At 27.2% G+C, this 19,089-nt stretch overlaps 1 protein-coding gene across 4 annotated transcripts in view; it reads left to right on the top strand.

Moving 5' to 3' along the window:
• The window catches only part of LOC107450329 (A disintegrin and metalloproteinase with thrombospondin motifs like), a 121,044-nt gene that overhangs the window by 55,375 nt on the left and 46,580 nt on the right, over nucleotides 1-19,089 (top strand). The window lies entirely within an intron of this gene.

Genomic DNA, 19,089 nt, shown 5'->3' with positions numbered 1-19,089 from the left:
CTAGTAGTTTTACCATGCTTTTAAATAAAATTTAAAACAAAAACTGCTAAACGGCTGAAATCACGGAAATTGGAGCGAAAAATTTCGCCTACATCTATAGCACATGTCTACACCTGTAGTGTAGCATTCTACACCTATAAATTTAAGAATAGTTACTAGCACAACTTAGGAAATATAGCTAAGACATAAGAATTGCAGACTCTTCTGGTCAATCCTGTGTTGTTAAATATGGTTACTACTTCTATTTATATTATATTTGAAATTAAGCCTCATATTAAAATAAGTTGCTTTGCATTATACCGTGCAAATTCAATCTTTATCGAAAATAGCAGTTGATAATCTTTGCTGATGGTTTTTTTTATCAGACTATTAATTTTCGGTAATAATCAAAACAATATTAAGTTATTTATTAAAGGTTTTCATTTTAATAATGCATTCCTAATATCTACTTATGGGAAGAATTAAATTTGCATTCCTAATATCTACTTATGGGAAGAATTAAATTTGAAATTTTTATTGAGGTAACATAACAGACATCAAATTTCTTTAACTTAAAAGAATTTTCATCAAAAAGTTTTCACTATAGCAATGACGGGGCATTATTTCTTATCTAATTCATCCATCAATACACGGAAACATACAGCATTCTTCAAAAGTTCGAAATCATTTCACCTCTGACTCTAAATCTTAACCTTTAGGCATAAAAAAAAATTCGATCACTAAGCATCAGTAGTTAAACACAAAGAGGAATAAGAACTTTCTTCATCCCCTTGGGTATGGGTCAATTTTTTTTAAATACTTTTTTGAGAGAATCTTTTCTTCAGGAACAATTAGATGAAGACACTGACAATTTTCAAGAAGTTCTTTTTATCAAAAATCTCCAATTGACTGTAAATTGAAACGAAAGCTTTAATGAGATTATAGAGTTTTCGTGACCTTGCACTACAACAGTTGAAAAGTAGGTCAGATACACTCTGTAGTTATTGTGTAATTCAATTATTTGTATTAATGGTTGCTTTTAGTTTTGGAAAAAGTCACGAATTAGTATTGCTTGGATAGCCTCAACGGTAATATGGAGAATAATGCTTGCATTCGTTAGTATATTAATGTGGCATTGTTTTCAAATTCCAGAAATGAACAAGGGAAATACTTATGTGTTTGCTGGGATTTAAAAATAACGAATTAGTAGAATAAAGAGAAGTTGTTTGAATAAAATGGAACAGTGATCTTTAAATTAATTAATTAAAAATTGTAAAATGCTTTTAAGAATCTGAACAAATATTTACGAGAAACATTTTAGTATATTTAAGGTAATGGTAATTTTGTTTTATATATAGTTGCCAAGAAGCATTAATTAATTACTTTGTTATAATGGTAAACTTTTTTTAGCAAACATAATACCGTCAAAGTCTTCTGCAACCTTAATACAGTGCTAGTTAAACAACATTATTCAGCAAAACAATCATTCTTAACCTTACTTTTTTATAACCAAACCCATTTTTGGGTTCATGACTACTAACGTTTAACTTCGTAGCCTTGTAATTTTGAACTCAATCCAGAAGACAAGGGAACTGCTGGATCAAGTATTTGGAGAAATTTACCATAGTGGAAGACTTTTTGATGGAACTAACCTTCATTGGTGATATATGGAGAGGAAAAAGACGGCAAATGGACTCTAACCCATGATCTCTCTACTATTGTGAATATTTTACGTCAATACGGTGGTCGGTGCGAGCTGGGTGGGGAATTCGTATCGACCAGCCATGGCTGGGATTCGAACCTGGTTCAACTCATTGGACGGTTAACGCTCTATCCTCTTAACCACCACGTTAGGACATTCTTGAACATTATCCCATGCCATACTTAAACGCATTGAGAAAAAAAAAGTATAATCAAGTACCAGAATATAATATCTGGATCTGCAAGAACACCAAAGAATTCGGTAATTTTTTACTAAAGCGCTTTGGTAATGATTTTGGTAAAATTAACAATAAAATAGGGTTTTATAATGTGTGATAAAATTTAGTAAATGTGGAAAAATTTGGTAATTTTTTCATGAAATCTTAGAGCATGTCTTAAAACGAGTTTATTCGGATCAATTTATTTTCTGGTTTTTTATTTTTTATTAGATGTGTGATAATAAAAACTATAACTTTGAAGACCAGAATTCCTGGTAAACCTTAACCTTATGAACGGAATGATAAATTCAGTATATTTTGGTGATATTAATCAGAATTATGGCTCTATTTTCAAGAAATGTCACTGCCATAAAGTATGGTAATTTTACCAAAAATTTTTCTCCGTGTTATGGAGCCACAACGTCTAACTATTGTACAAAATTCTTAAGCACAATGACAAATTATCGATAGTATGATTTAACGTTGCACCGATTATTCTGTGAGTGAACAGTGAAATTACTTGCATCTCAAGAAAATAAATATAAGCACGTGATATAAGAAAACAAATAAAGACATATGACTAATGAATATTCTATTGTGATGATTTTTCTTAAATCCCTTGTAGGGTAATATCGTTTAACTCATTATATAACACTTCATTTTAGGACAAACTTCTTTTAAGACTTGATATTCGCGATCGCAACGCTCGAGTACGCCGTCTAGCAGGAGCCTGTAAATATCGGACATTAATTTATCACGTTTTCATTTAGTTCCATCGAAATCATTGACTGAATCAGACACCATTTTTTAGCAGCAAATAAGAAACAAAATTTCCCTAAGGAAAAGGCCGAAGAACTTGAAAAAAATCTCCAGAATATTAGTAAATCTTTCAGGAACAGAACACGCCAAACATTTGAAGAAAAATTCTTCAATAATTTATAACTTCTATTATCAACAAACTTGCAACTGATGACTTCCGATTTCGGATACTGTTACAGATGTGTGTATTAAGGTAAAATGCATTTCTTCTGTCTTCAATTCATTACGAATTAAAGTGAAGTCAACATTGCTTTCGTCATTCCAGTGAATAAATATGAAATCAGAACATACAGAATTGTAATAGTTATAGCATATTCTTCTTCGTTATAGAATAGTATATATTTCTGTATCCATATAATTCGGAAAACAACAATAAAAAATTATCCAAGTTACTTGAAATAGTGCCATTTGTGCTGATTCTTAATTAATTTTGATCGCTTTCTTGGTAAGTATTTTTTAGTTTTGAAAGAATAAGTTCAACTAGAATTCAGCTATTCTGTTTTTAGCTACATATTCAATTTCATATCTATTATAAAATTTTGCTGTGTAGTATGTTATCTAAAAGTAATGAAGGGATAAACTATGTATCTATTATTTGAGAATAAAGTTTTCAAACAAGGAACTTATCATTTTGGAATTCTCCGGGAATTATAAATCAGGTAAGTGCAATGATTTTTACAATAAAAAATTTGAGTGTAAATATTTTTTTTTCATTTGATGATGGTTCTCTACAGAATGGTTTTTTACGTCTGATTAAGAGCTATAAGAATAATAAAAAAAGAAACAATATGAAAGTTTTTATTTCAATGTAAAGAATTCTTGAAATCGTTTTTTTATCCTAAGAATTCTTTATTTTCCGTTTTTTAGTTTATAATTTTTTGATAAAAATTGTTCTCGAAATACTTTTTTTGAAAAATTAAATGGTATAACATTATGTGTTTATGTATACTTCTTGTATATTCCAATGTTTGAAGTAATATTATGATTCAGAAAAGTATGGAATAAAGATTCGGTACTTACTTATTAACGCCACCGCCGCTACAGATTTGGCGGTTTTTAAGTGCCGCTAATCTACACTTAAAATTTTTGCGACAATTTATAAAATAAAACACTTTATTTAAAATCAAAATAGTCAATCGGATTTCGGTGGAAAATGAGCCGATATAGAGTTTAGCATAGATTCAAAACAATCATATCGCCATATGAACTCTGATAAATAAGATTCCAAATGAAATAACATTTCCAAAACGTACGTTTACCAAGATAAAGTTTTATGTTGTGGGAATTGGTACATTTTCGTTTTTTCGGTAAAATATTTCCCTCCTAAAAAAATACAATTGCATCTTGTTTTGTTTTTTGGCAAATCCCAAAGACGAATTTTTGTAGCACTAAAAATGGCGACAAAAAAGAATTGTTCATTTGCTTTTGTTTCGTCAGCATTTTTTATTTTACATTTCTTAGTTTCTAAATAATGATTTTTATTGAAACTTGAAATTTTTTGATAAAAATTGTTGTCTAAAAACTTTGTTTACAAAATTGAATTTCATAAAATTATGAGGCTTATGTATACTTTTTGTTCATTTTAATTTTTGAAGTAATATGATTCTTAAAACTATAGAATGTAAAGTTTAAATGGGCCTTTCATGTTATATCATTAAATTTAGTAATACTATTTCTCGGGCAGTAGGTTTTAACTCTTATAAGAATATGCATATTTTTTTCTGTTAATGTACAAATATTTTTCCGATGTGTTTTGGATATTCCTTCTCTAATAAAAAGAGATACCATTTTGTTTTCGTTTGCATAAGAAAGAATATCAAGCATTTTTCTTTTTTAAATTTAATTAGTCACAATAAAGAAGGAACGTTGCAATGCTACATGCTACATTAACGACGTCTCTAGAGTGAACTGAATGACGGTTCATGTAGAAATCGCAGGTATGCGTCTCATACAACAACGCCCCCTATAGTTCGTTGCGATCGCGAATTGTTGATGATATTAGGAGCAAAAAAAATTTAGCCATGTCGAATACATTATTTAGGGTAAAATTGAGCGTATTTCTCCCTTAGTCATTCAATTTTGGCTTATTTACGTGCTTCGAATTTTGAGATATTTTCAAGAAAAAAAATATTGTTGGCGTATAACTGAGCTGATTCAGGTTTTCAGAATATACGGTAATAATAAACGCTTAGCGTGTTTTTATAGTATATGTGTCATATAAAATAAAGCAAATGTCTGCACATTAATTCTAAAAGTGAAAATAAACGCTCATTTTAAAGTTGTTAAGGGAGTAAAATCTTTCACAGTATAGAAAAATTTTGCATTGATGATTTATAAATAAAGTATTTTAAAGTTATTTTGCATATTTTGAATAATTAAAAAAGTACCGAAATGCAAAATTTTATTCCTCCAAAATTTTCTTGACTTCAATCAATTGTCTTGACATATTTCATTCTTTTCCAAAATTCTACATTTGAAGAATGCGTTTCTTTTTGAAATATGCGTGCCATACTTTACTTCGAAATGCCTTTTCAAATTTATTAATATGCAAGTAGACGCGTTATGGGTTGAAAACTGTCGTAAAGTAAGTTGTAATTTCTACTACCATATTCTTCGTGGATGAAAATATAAATTTAGAGCTAACCTAACATTATATTGAAAAAGTCTCAAAGCAATTATCACGAAACAATATGCAAATATTCAGTTTGGAAAACTAAGCAGCTACTTTCAGTAAAATTTCTAGTCTCCTTGAAAAATGTCCTTCGAGTAATCAGTATCTGCAATGCATTGTGGGAATAGATCTGTTAAATAAAAATATTACAGATAATTGAAACAAAAGTCTAAAATATTGAAAGCAATAAATTAGATTACGATGCATCTCGTAAATGAAAACAACTAGAACTTTTGAGTTATCAATCAAAATTAAGTTTGGATTTTATCGTCTGCAAGAATAATGAAAAATGTCCTTCAAGCAATTAGTATCTTCAGTTTAGGTTCGGTAATAGATCTATTAAATAAAAGTATTGAGAATATGTGCTTTAGTTATTTTTTTCCATACTAATTCATAGCAATAAGCAATCATAGTAAATTAAAGTTTAATTCAATATTTTTATCTATCAAATTTTGAAACGTATCCGCAAAGGTTGCAAGAAAACACTTTCCTAGTTCATTATTTTAATAGTTTACAGATAATTGAAACGAAAATATAAAATCTTAAAAGCAACAAATTACGCTCGTAAATACTAAAAACAATTTTAACTGGTGAGTTATTAATCAAAATATAGCTTGGATTTTATCGTCTGCAGGAAAAATGAAAAATGTCCTTCAAGCAATTAGTTTCTTTAGTTTATGTTCGATAATGGATCAATTAAATAAAAATAATGAGAATAGGTGCTTTAGTTATTTTTCAGGTTCTGAAGATTTTTTTAAGACTAAAGATTTTTTTTAAGCATTCAGATTGAGAATTGGTGCTGATTCATAACAATTAACAATCATAGAAAATTAAAGTTTAATTGAATATTTTTATCGATGAAATTTTGAGACGCATCCACAAGAAAATCCTTTCCTCAGCTCATTGCTCTGATATCTTACAGATAAATGAAACGAAAATAAAAAATATCAAAAGCAACAAATTAGATTGCAATGCATTGCTCGTAAATACTAAAAACAATTAGAACTGGTGATTATTAATCAAAATTAAGCTTGAATTTTATCGTCTGCAAGTATATACTACAGGTTTGAAAATTACCGTAAGCATCCACCGTGGACTTTCCCTCGTAAATTAAGGAATAATTAGAAATGAGAGCAAGGTCGACAACTTTTCAACCAGTATTTTATATCAATCTAGCGGCATAAAAGAGAATTCGTTAAGAAACCTTCGAAACCTTGTAAAAGTTTGATTTTATTAATTGTTAATAATAAGATGGTATAGGTATAAAAAATAATGCTTCCTCAACAACAAATTATTTTTTCTCTGAAAATGTTAGAACTTATAATATTAACCAAATATTTTAAAATAAATTCATTTGCAACCTAATTTTAAAATAATGATGAAATTAGAATTTAATTAGGTAAAAAAATTTTTTTACAGTAGTGAAAATTACATTTTTAGGAAACATAAATGTCTTGAATTTGTAATGCTAACATTTCTGATACTGTCGCAATATATCCGCTAACTGCATGTATTTATTTTAAAACCTCAAGTATTAAATAAAGAAACAGAGCATTTTAATAACTTTTGAATTAATGATTTGATTGTCACATATTCTTAAACCTGAATGATTCTAAGAGATAACCTGAATTGCGCAAACTAAGTTGGGTAGCTGATGTTTCAAGTTCAAATAAATTCCTTTACAATTTAATTCAGTAATTTCATTGAAAATGAAATTCCTTAAATTCATTTTCAAGTTACAAATAAATTCATTTTAAATTTGAAGTAATGACGAAACTAGAGATTAACGACTGTTTTTATTAATCTCTGTTGTTGGTGATTAATCTCTGTTTTTAAAAAACTGTTTTTAGAGTAATAAAAATTATATCTTCAGGAAATGCAAACTAAATGTCTTGATATTATGATATTAAAATTTTTATGCTGTTACAATAAAACCACCGAATGTGTGTTTTTTTTTTAAAAAAGGACAGAAGAATAAATATAAGTACAAAAAACTGAAAAGGAAAAATCGGAGCACTTTATGTTTTGAACTAATAATCTGATCGTCATAAACTGCGATTCAATCTTAATGATTCTAAGGATTAATCCTAATTAGCTAACTAGGTAGCTTAAACGATGTTTCAAGTTACGAAATAAATAAAAAAAAGAATAAAAAAACAGGAGTTTTTTTAGCGTATTTGGCTTATTGACTCTTAAAATAATATTGTCTCAATAACTAATGATCGAAAGTTATTTAATTTTCAGTTTCATCGCATTTTTTCTCGCTTCTGAAACCGTTGAAAAGGAACAAAACATTTTGCCCACAATTATAAACGATAATTCCTTACAAAAATTGTATATATTTAATAATGTTTTTTAATATTTAATTAAGTAATGCCCGTAAAAGTTTTAAATTGAACATTCAATTGCGCAGTTTTTGAATTGTTCTTTGTTCACATAAGATTTATACACAAACTTTTACAAAATTTTAAAATTTTTAATTTTACATCAAAAAATTAAACACACATTTTCATATATTTTTTATAACTCATTGAAAATTATGATGGTTTAAAATATACATACGATTTATTTCTAACTAACTTTACACACGATTAAGGTATTTTAGGAATAGTAAAAATTTAAAACATCTCTGAATTATGTTTTCATATTTTGATATTTATGAAAATGAAAATCTTGAAGGCGAAGTTTTAACGAATACCATCGATTACTACTTGAAAAATGCACATTTATGAATACGAATTACTTGAAATTACAATTGTTTGAAACTATTTGACTGATTTTGATTTCTGACTGATGTAATTTGCTATTCAAAATCTAATGCAATCTACTCGTTATTCGGAGTAAAGGCAAATAGATCAGACTTTTGGAGCAAAAAATCGGATCATGACTAGAGCTGTACTAGGCGCAGATTCAACCTACCACTCTGATTTGGTAGCTACTTACTTGTGAAGTAAAAAACGATACATAGTTACATAGTTACTCCCTTTAGAGAAATGCACTGAGAAAAATCAGTATTTTTTGCTACTCTGTAAACGAGAAATTTACTTGTATGCCCTGAGAAAAAAAAGTATGGTAAATACTACTGGAACACGGTAAAATGTACCGTGTTTCTGGCTGCATGGAAATACAAAATATCTAGATAATTTTTACCGAAACGCTTCGATAATGTTTTTTTTTATTAACGATAAAACATGGTTTTATGATTAAATTTAGAAACATTTGGTAATTTTATCATGGTACCTAAGAGCATGACATAAAAACCATTTATTTACTTTTCAATTTTGTATTTTTTACTAAATGTGTTGGAATAAGAACTATAATTTTAAGAAACTACAATTTCCGAAAAAGTATCACCATATGGAAGGAAAAATTACCAAATGAGTGGTTTAAATACTGTATATTTTGGTTTCATTAACCAGTAATTTTTTTACTGAAATTTTTTTTACTGTTACAGTACGGTAATTTTTCCTCGTGTGTTTGAATAAGAATTCACGCATATTAACGAAGATTCTTAATTTAAGATTATTAATGATAAAACGAAGAGAAATCTTCATTTTTCTAATTAAATATTTCAAATATATCTTTTATAAGTAATAACGTTAACTATTACCTTTATAAACCTTATTTATAAAGTCGGGGTTCAGTTTAAAGAGGTTGATTTTTTATGGTTCCGCAGCCGAAAAAAATTGGGAACCAACATATCGATTACTTAAATGATAAACAATGATATCGATATTTTATCTATTTTCGACAATACTAAACTTAAGTTGTAACGAAAGCGAAAGAGGCATTCTTTCTAAGCTCCTTGAACTTTGTTTCGGTAATTGAAACTACAAATTTCAAAGAATACAAAACATATCAATTACAAAATGATAAACAATGATTATCGATATTTTATCTATTTTTGGCAAAACTTGAGTTGTAACGAAAGCGAAAAAGGCATTCTTTTTAAGCTCCATGAAATTTGTTTCGGTAATTGAAACTGCAAAATTTCCGAACGCAAAACATATCGATTACCTAAATGATAAACAATAATATCGATATTTTATCTACTTTCGACATTACTAAACTTGAGTTGTAACGAAAGCGAAAGAGGCATTCTTCTTAAGCTCCATGAAATTTGTTTTGGTAATTGAAACTTTAAAATTCAAAGAACGCAAAACATATGGATTACCTAAATGATAAACAATGATATCGATATTTTATCTATTTTCGACAATGCTAAGCTTGAGTTGTAACGAAAGCGAAAAAGGCATTTTTTTTAAGCTCCATGAAATTTGTTTCGGTAATTGAAACTACAAAGTTCAAAGAACACGAAACATATCGATTACTTAAATGATAAACAATGATATCGATATTTTATCTGTTTTCGACATTACTAAACTTGAGTTGTAACGAAAGCGAAAGAGGCATTCTTTCTAAGCTCCATGAAATTTGTTTCGGTAATTGAAACTACAAAGTTCAAAGAACACAATAACACTTTACCGTAAATGCCATTATAAGAGCTAGAAACAGTTTCTTTTCGCCAGTCACGGTTGAGTCACGCTAGGATCGTGACGGTAGGGCTTGGTCCAAGGATTCGGCCATTTTTTTTTTAACTCTCTCGAAACCTACTTTCTCCGTTTTGCTCCGGTTGTGATTATTGCCGGAGCGTGACAAATTAGTCTTTTATATTTTATTCGTTTTTATATTCAATTATCTCCGACAGTTTATCCAAGGTGAAGGCAACTAAAAGTTTGAATTTCCGAACGGATTTTCCTTCATCATAAATAGTAATGTTCAATTGAAAAATTGTTGCATTTGCTCTAATAAAAAGCTAATAATATTTGGGCTATTAGATTATTTTATAGGCTTACTTTAAATAGCATAGAAACGTAAAATCGGTATAAAAATGTTTATATGTAACCATTTGCATATACAAAGATAAGGGCGAACATATGAAGCTAAACTGTAATGAAGTCTTGCATTTATAAATGATATATAGTATTTGATTTCAATTAATAAATAATAATTGCATTTATATATGTTACCGTAAATGGTCAAAATCAAGAAAATGTCGACTTTCAGATGTGAATTTCATCTTTGGTGAATGTCCGAAATATTTGTTACATCCGATTTGATACTAATTTAATCATTGATATTATTATATTTAAACGATATTTGAATATCTGCTAAAGATAGATTAGGAGAAATATTAGTGTTCGGGGTACCGGGGTTAAATGCATATCGGACAGTGGCACTGAACCTTAAAAAACATTAATGTAGGGCATTCCGGGAAGTTAACTAGACCTGGTGTATATTTCGGATATTTGCCAAAACAGCTATGTGATTGTCAACATTCACGGTTGGAAGTCAACAACCACCAAATTAAGTCATTCACAGTAACATATACATTATTTCTTTCAGTGTTGGCCAAAAATGTAATCGATTACGGTAATCAATTACTTGTAATCATGATTACAAGGTAACATAATTTTGATTACAGCTGTAACCGTGATTACAATAAACAATTACAGTAATCAATTACTTGTAATCATGATTACAGTTTTGATTAAAGAGGTAATCATGATTATAAAGTCGATTACAGCAATCAATTACATGTAATCGTGATTACAACTTTTTAAAAATTTCGATTACAGCTGTAATCATGATTACAATATTGATTACAGTAATCAATTATTTATAATCTTGATTACAGCTGCAATCAAAATTTTGATTACAACTGTAATCATGATTCCAAATAATTGCGATTACAAGTAATCAGAACAAAAACGATTACGGGTAATTATGATTACAAGTAATTGATTACTCCAATCGAGTATTGCAATCACGATTACAGTTGTAATCAAAATTTGTAATCATGATTACAAGTAATTGATTACTGTAATTGAAAAATGTGATAGATTACATTTTCGCTCTACTCTGATGTAATCAAAAATTTTAGTTTCTTGTAATCGTGATTACAAGTAATTGATTACATAGCTGTAATTATCTGTAATCAATTGCAGTCGTAATCGATCACTGTAATCAAGGGCCAACTCAGATTTCTTTTACCATGAAAATGCAAAATGTTGATTGATGCTAATAGTAAATTTAAACATATTGAAGTCGTTATACATCAAATCAAATTCCGTTTTAAACGTTAGATTCTTTTCTGATAATTAAGATTTTCTCATGCTTTTCTGATATTTCAAGCAGTTTCTTTTTTTCAATTTCGTTTTAATTCAAAGCAATTTTGAAACAAAGCTTCAAAATAACAGAAAGCCTATCCCTTGTTTTTCCAGCAAACAAAGTTCTTACAAAGTTGTGTCAGAGAGTACATGGCAAAAGAAAAATTATAATAATGGAGAAAATAAGCTAATGGAGATATCTAAATTACATATTTTCTAACAGATTTATTAATTTAATATAATCTCTATATATATTTCTCTTACACGGCGATAAAAAAAAGCCTCATTACAACTCCCCGAATGGCAACGCTAGAAAATAGACCAATGATTACCGCTAAAAATGTCACATGCCAAATCTAGCTAAGATGGCTCAACATATAGCGCTTTTAAAAACGGAAACTGAAATAACCAGGGAGAGCATAAGCTAGGCAGAAGTCTTTGTCGATAGATCTCTATTTCGGTTTTTTGTCGAAAGCGTTTTTTTTTCACGAATTTATGTATTACGAATTTATTTGACAATTTTTGATTTATATCACGAATTTATTTGTTTTACTAGAATTTATTTGTTTATGCAGGTTTTTCCATTGCAATTCACTTATTTAAATTTTTAATAGACTTAATTATAGCCGAAATTTTAATCTTTTTAAAGAGATATCAGTTTTAGAAATTTTATCTTAAGATTTCATACTATAGCACATTTCTAATAGATTTAACGAATTACATGTCCTTTATTTGAATTCAAATTTATTTTAAGGACTCAGTACTTACTAAAAAGATGTAATTTTTTTTAGAAAAAAAGTTGTTATATGGATTTGAATGATTGTTTTGAATTCTTAGAATTTTGTGCATTTGCAATGTACCTAAGTTAGTAGCGAGCGAAACGAGGTTGGTTTGCGGAGCAAACCATATAACATTGCGTAGCAATTTTCGGGGGTTGGCGAGCGTTAGCGAGCAGGGGGCGCAGCCCACTAGTTAATTTATATTGATTTTAAAATAATTAACACTTCTAATGAATGAATAACTATGCAAAAACACGCGAGCAGTTTGAAGTGTTTTGTTACCCATTAAATACATTAACTGCATCTTAAAATTAGTTAGTAGAAAAAGGTAACTAAATTTAAACAATTTTTATTTTTAATTTTTTTTCTTCTTTCAATTGAAACAATTTTTATTCTGTAACTAAATAGTTACAGAAAATATTAATTTAAAATCTATATTTTTACATTAGAATCTTAAATAATGTATTTCGATCAACATAAAAATGGTGAATTTATGCATACAAAAATAAACAACCTTAAGGACAAATATTTTAATAACAAATATTTTTTTTTAATTCATGAAAAATTGATGTTTTTTATGATGTATATTTATTTTAATTAGAATTGAGATAGACTCGTGGTATAACTTCTAAACAACACACGATTCTAGATAAATTTCAAAAAGGAGGGATAATAAATAAGTCACCGAAACTTGCTCAGCGCCATCTTTTGCTTGTTCTTTGAAGTATTATATGTTTTGGAAAACTGTGAAACTTTTTGGCGGCGTTCTTTTCATTTTCTCCTTTTTCTTCTCCACCGTGCGATGTAGGAGGACTAATGACTAACCGTAAAATTGCAAAAATATAAGCGAAGCATTATATTTTTAACGTTTTGAATCATTTGCAATATGTCAGAATCATTTGAATTTTGTCATTGAATTGTACAATTCAACCTTTACCACCATACAATTATATTTCGTATATTACAACGCAAGCAAATTTCTCAAAATAGATTTTGTTTGATTAAAATGTTTCTGAAATACAAACGTTGGATTTGATGAAATTTAGAATTAGATTAAAAATTGAAATTATAATGACGCAGGTTAACTCAACATTTTGAAACTGTGATATCGAGCTTAAGTTGTGTGAGTCACGAAAAAAGTTAGATAGTTCCATCAGTGGAAGATAATTTCTTAATGAAAACGACATTTGTTTTACAACTGAATCTAATGAAACTTCAGTTTCAATTATTTTTTTGTAAGTGAGGCACCATGTTTGTTTATTCTGTTATTCAATGCATAAATGAATAGTGTATTATGAACTGAATATTATGAATGAATGCTTAGATATTAATTTTGTATATTACAATACAAGCAAATTTCTCAAAATACATTTTGTTAGATTAAAATGTTTCTGAAATACAAACGTTGGATTTGAAGAAATTTAGAAATAGATTAAAAATTAAAATTATAATGACGCAGGTTAACTCAACATTTTGAGACTGGGATATCGAGCTTAATTTGTGCGAGTCACGAAAAAAGTTAGATAGTTTCATCAGTGGAAGATAATTTCTTAAAGTAAACGACATTTCTTTTACAACTGAATCTAGTGAAACTTCAGTTTCAATTATTTTTTTGTAATTGAGGCACCATGTTTGTTTATTCTGTTATTCAATGCATAAATGAATAGTGTATTATGCACTGAATATTATGAATGAATGCTTAGATATTAATCTTGTGTATTACAACACAAGCAAATTTCTGAAAACATATTTTGTTAGATTAAAATGTTTCTGAAATACAAACGTTGGATTTGAAGAAATTTAGAATTAGATTAAAAATTAAAATTATAATGACGCAGGTTAACTCAACATTTTGAAACTGGGATATCGAGCTTAAGTTGTGTGAGTCACGAAAAAAGTTAGATAGTTCCATCAGTGGAAGATAATTTCTTAATGAAAACGACATTTGTTTTACAACTGAATCTAATGAAACTTCAGTTTCAATTATTTTTTTGTAAGTGAGGCACCATGTTTGTTTATTCTGTTATTCAATGCATAAATGAATAGTGTATTATGAACTGAATATTATGAATGAATGCTTAGATATTAATTTTGTATATTACAATACAAGCAAATTTCTCAAAATACATTTTGTTAGATTAAAATGTTTCTGAAATACAAACGTTGGATTTGAAGAAATTTAGAAATAGATTAAAAATTAAAATTATAATGACGCAGGTTAACTCAACATTTTGAGACTGGGATATCGAGCTTAATTTGTGCGAGTCACGAAAAAAGTTAGATAGTTTCATCAGTGGAAGATAATTTCTTAAAGTAAACGACATTTCTGAATCTAATGAAACTTCAGTTTCAATTATTTTTTTGTTATTGAGGCATCATGTTTGCTTATTCTGTTATTCAAATCATAATGTATTATTATGCACTGAATATTATGAATGAATTCTTAGATATTAATTTATATGACATTTTCTTTAGTCATAAGGTTATCATTATATCATCTTTAGTCATAAGGTTATCATTATTTTCTTACTTAAAAATAAATTTACGTTTGAGAATAATTACAGCTTTTTAACCCTTTAACGCAGCTGGGACACTGGTGCCCCTTTTATGTATTTTTTTTCCTGGCGCTCTAATTTCTTATCAAATTTTCTAATCTCTGACTGATTTTTAATTATTAAAATTCTCATTGATTTTTAATAATAAATTCAGGTAATATAGTTTAAAAGATTTAAGAAAATCGCTTACTAAATATAAGTACACTGCTTTGGATTGTACATTTCTACATCAAAATTATAATATAAATTTTAAATTTTGATTAATCTCATTTAAAAATTTAAACAATACTGTCTTTCTTTAGGATTTTAAGATATATGGTGAGTCACTGTTTAAATTTTTATAAACAATTTCAGAGCTTAAGAGTTTTCTGACATTAATGTAAATTTTATTATAGATTTTGCAAATTAATTCCATTAAAAGAGTAAAATAACCATACTAGGGTAGTGTTACTAAATTCGCTTAAATACAAGATCGCTAGCAAATTTAATTTTATTAAAGAAATCATTTTAGTCATGCTGGAAAAACTTCCTTTTTATTAATTAAAGAATTAATTTTATTATTGAGAGCGCAAAACATTGCGATAACTAGTTAAACAATTATTACATTTATATTGAATTTAACTTAGCTGTATATAGATTTTACAGCAATATTTTGTATTTTATTATTTTTTAAAGAAATTTGAAGGAAAAAAAATTGAAAACTAATGTATATTAATTATTTTTAGGCTACGAAGTTTTATTTTAATCCACTAATTTAAATTCACTGTACACATTCAAAGTAATAAAAAAATTACCCTTAGAAAGGAATACATCCTTATCAGCTTAAACATTATATCATCTCTAATTTCATTTAAAAAAATAAAATTTCAATTAGTTACAAAATGTTTTAAATTATAATTTATAAACTTTTAAGCTCATAATTTAAGCGACTGAGTGCATAAATTAAAATATTTAAAGACCTCATGAAAACTCCATAAAAGCTTTGATAAATTATTAAAAATGAATAATTGCATTTATGCTAATTTCACTTGCACACGACGTTTAATTAAATTAAGTTTAAATAATGCAATGATAATGAAATTAAATAACAGTAATTTTTCAACTTGATGATGATTAAGTAAGCTTTAATGAAAAGGTAAGATATTACATATTAATTTATTTTTAATTTATTTTAAGAAATTACATATTATTTGCTCGGTGTTAAACTACTGAAATGTCATCGCATAATAATATTACGTGAACAGTTTCTTTTTATTGTTAATTCTTGAAAGGTCGTTGGAAAGAAATTAAAATCCTCGCATATGCAGTCTTGTTCAGCATATTAAAAAGGAATATCATTGAGGTCATAGAGACTGCAATATATAAAATATTGATTTAATTAAAAAAAAAACGGATGGCAGGAAAATAAGGAAAAAGGAATAATTGTTGGCCTCGGCAAGCGGATGTCACACCCCATAGCAATTCTTTTTATTTAAATGAGTGGCACTCTTCACCTTTAAATAAAATAATAATTTGGGTGGATCTGATTGGATATTTCATCAACAATTAATATAAATTGTTATATTTAGCTTTGACTGAAGTATATTTATGTTTCTTTGTTATGAAATTGTGTTAAAATAATTTTGATGCAAATTTTAAATCTGTATACTTCTACAACTTAGAAAGCAAGTATCCAATACGGTTTGTACACAATAAAATTCATACACAATTGTTCAATTGATATACAAAGACATAAAAAAATGTAATTAAGTATATAATTCGGATCATTTTTATTGAATTAGATTTTTCTTTTTTGAACGATTAAGTACACATGATAAAATAAAAACAAATTTCAACAATTCTGTTAGAAAATTAAAAATGAATATATAAATAGATTATTTATCATCTGTTTATTTATCATCTGTTTATTTATCATCAGATTCATACTATATTTTCATTTATATAAAAATTATAGTTTTTACCAATAATTTCTTGCCACACTCACTCAAAATTTAAAAAAAAAATCTATTTTAAATAAATATTTTATCGTTTTTTATTAAGAAACTTAATATCATATAAATTCTATTAAAATTACCATACTTCATTATAAAGATATTTCTGGTAAAAAAGAAACTATAATTCTTGTAATACAATTAAAATATACTGTACTTAAACCACACATTTGTAATTTTGCCGTTCATATGGTTCACACGGTTTTTTGGAAATTTAGATTTTTAAAATTGTAGTTCTTATTACTTTCAGTAAAAATACAAAACTGAAAAGTAAATTTAAACAAATAAATGGATTTTATGCCAAGTTTTAGGGTATCTTGATAAAATAACCACATTTACAAAATTTTAAAGCAATATAGAAATCATTTTATAGAAATCATTACCAAATTGTTTCGATAAAAATTACCGTTTTTTTTCCCAGAAAGCTAAAAATTCGGTAAATGTTACCATATTCTATCACTTTTGACTATACTTTTTTAAATGTGTATTATCGGGCAAATTAATCTTTTTTTTTTAGAACATAATTACTAGATACTTTGTATCAACTTTAAACATGATTCAATTCAATAACTTTTCACAGTTTAAAAAAAATTGCTAAAGATTATGGATGAAGGGTTTTTTTAAAAAAATTTATACTGAATTTGCTGAGAATGCGCAACAAACTTACTATTTATGAATTTAAGTTATATTAAAACGATGTATGAATGTTAAGAGGTCAGACCAACGATAAAATAAATTGAATGATCTTAAAAGTGAAAGTGAATGCTGGAATTTAAAAAAAAAATAATAACAAAAATGTTTCAGCAAGGAAATAAATTAAAGTCCTAACTGGTGTCAGTAAAAAATTAACGGAAAATTAATGAGATTAGATGAGGAAAAATCATTGAAGTACTTAAAACGAGAAACGGATTACCTTAAATAACGTTAATCTCATGATCGGATTAACGTTTACTAAGAGACAAAACTAATGGTTCGTGGCTTAGACTTCAAATACGCTAGTTAATTAGGTTAAATAATATTTTAAATTACGGATCCTCAATATGAAGAGGGGGGTGAAGTTAATTACAATATCGAAAATGTAGGCAGAAGATATCGGTCAAAAAATTATATTAGATAAATGTTTTTTTTTTGCTTACTTTGCCATATCTCTGAAATTGTTGGAGCGACTCAAAACCTTTTTACACATATTTACAAAATCGCTTGGTCAATAAGAATTCCATTCAAAATTTTTGTTACTTTTTATTATTAAATTATAATAATAGTAAGTGTATTTATAATATTTATGCATTGCAAAATGCAACAATTTAATTTAAAAAATTTAAAAATAGAAAAAAAAATTAAAATTTTTATTTTTCAAAAAATTGTATTTCATTATTTCATTAAAAGTATTGTATATCTTGTATAAGCTCCGTTTACTTTAAAATATAAACTATTTCGTTGAAATTCGTTAAAATATTTTTTTTTGTTGTGTTGCGTAGAAATGCATATAATCATCGCATTGATTAAAAAGAGAAATATTTTAAGCAGTGACCTCTCTTATGCACCACCACTTTTATGTGAATTTTTCATTTCTAAGATGATTTTCACATGTTTCAGCTCATTATGTATATAGAAAAATGATAATTATTATTCACTTATGAGTCACTCTAAAAACCAATATTTCAATTATGTGCGGACATTTTTCTTAGAGTAGCAAATTTTTCTTCTTCTTTAAATTAAAAAAAGGAATCATATTTTTTTTTTTAGAAAAAAAGAAACATCGCTAATCAAATCGCTGATAATGACGTAGATGATGGTAATGATGAAGATGATGAAAAAATTTCTCCAAATCATTCGAAAGCTTTGGAAGTTTAAATTATTTGCTGTTTAATACAGCTACACAAACTTCCATTTCTTATTCGTATGAATTTGAAAAAGAAATATCTTTTTTATAAATTTCTCGTCAATAATAAACTTGTAATTTGTGAGGAAATATTTTTCTTTGCGTAGTTATAATAAATACTAAATAATTATAAATATTAGCATTTATTCTTCTGAAACATTTGCATTCATGTTAACATTGCAATCTATGTTGTGTTTTAGAATTTTGAATAATTTTTTTACTCATGTGTCTCTTTTACTTTTTGCTCTTTTTTCTGTTAGTCTTTAATGTCGGCGCATAAGTGAGAGTTCACTGTATTTGTAACAAATATTTACAAAAGATTTC

This window comes from Parasteatoda tepidariorum, chromosome 9, assembly GCF_982258835.1.
Source record: "Parasteatoda tepidariorum strain Cologne lab strain chromosome 9, Ptep-v5.0, whole genome shotgun sequence".
Taxonomy (NCBI): Eukaryota; Metazoa; Arthropoda; class Arachnida; order Araneae; family Theridiidae; genus Parasteatoda; species Parasteatoda tepidariorum.
The sequence above is the reverse complement of the archived record's forward strand: the minus strand, read 5'-3'. Positions and strand labels throughout refer to the sequence as shown.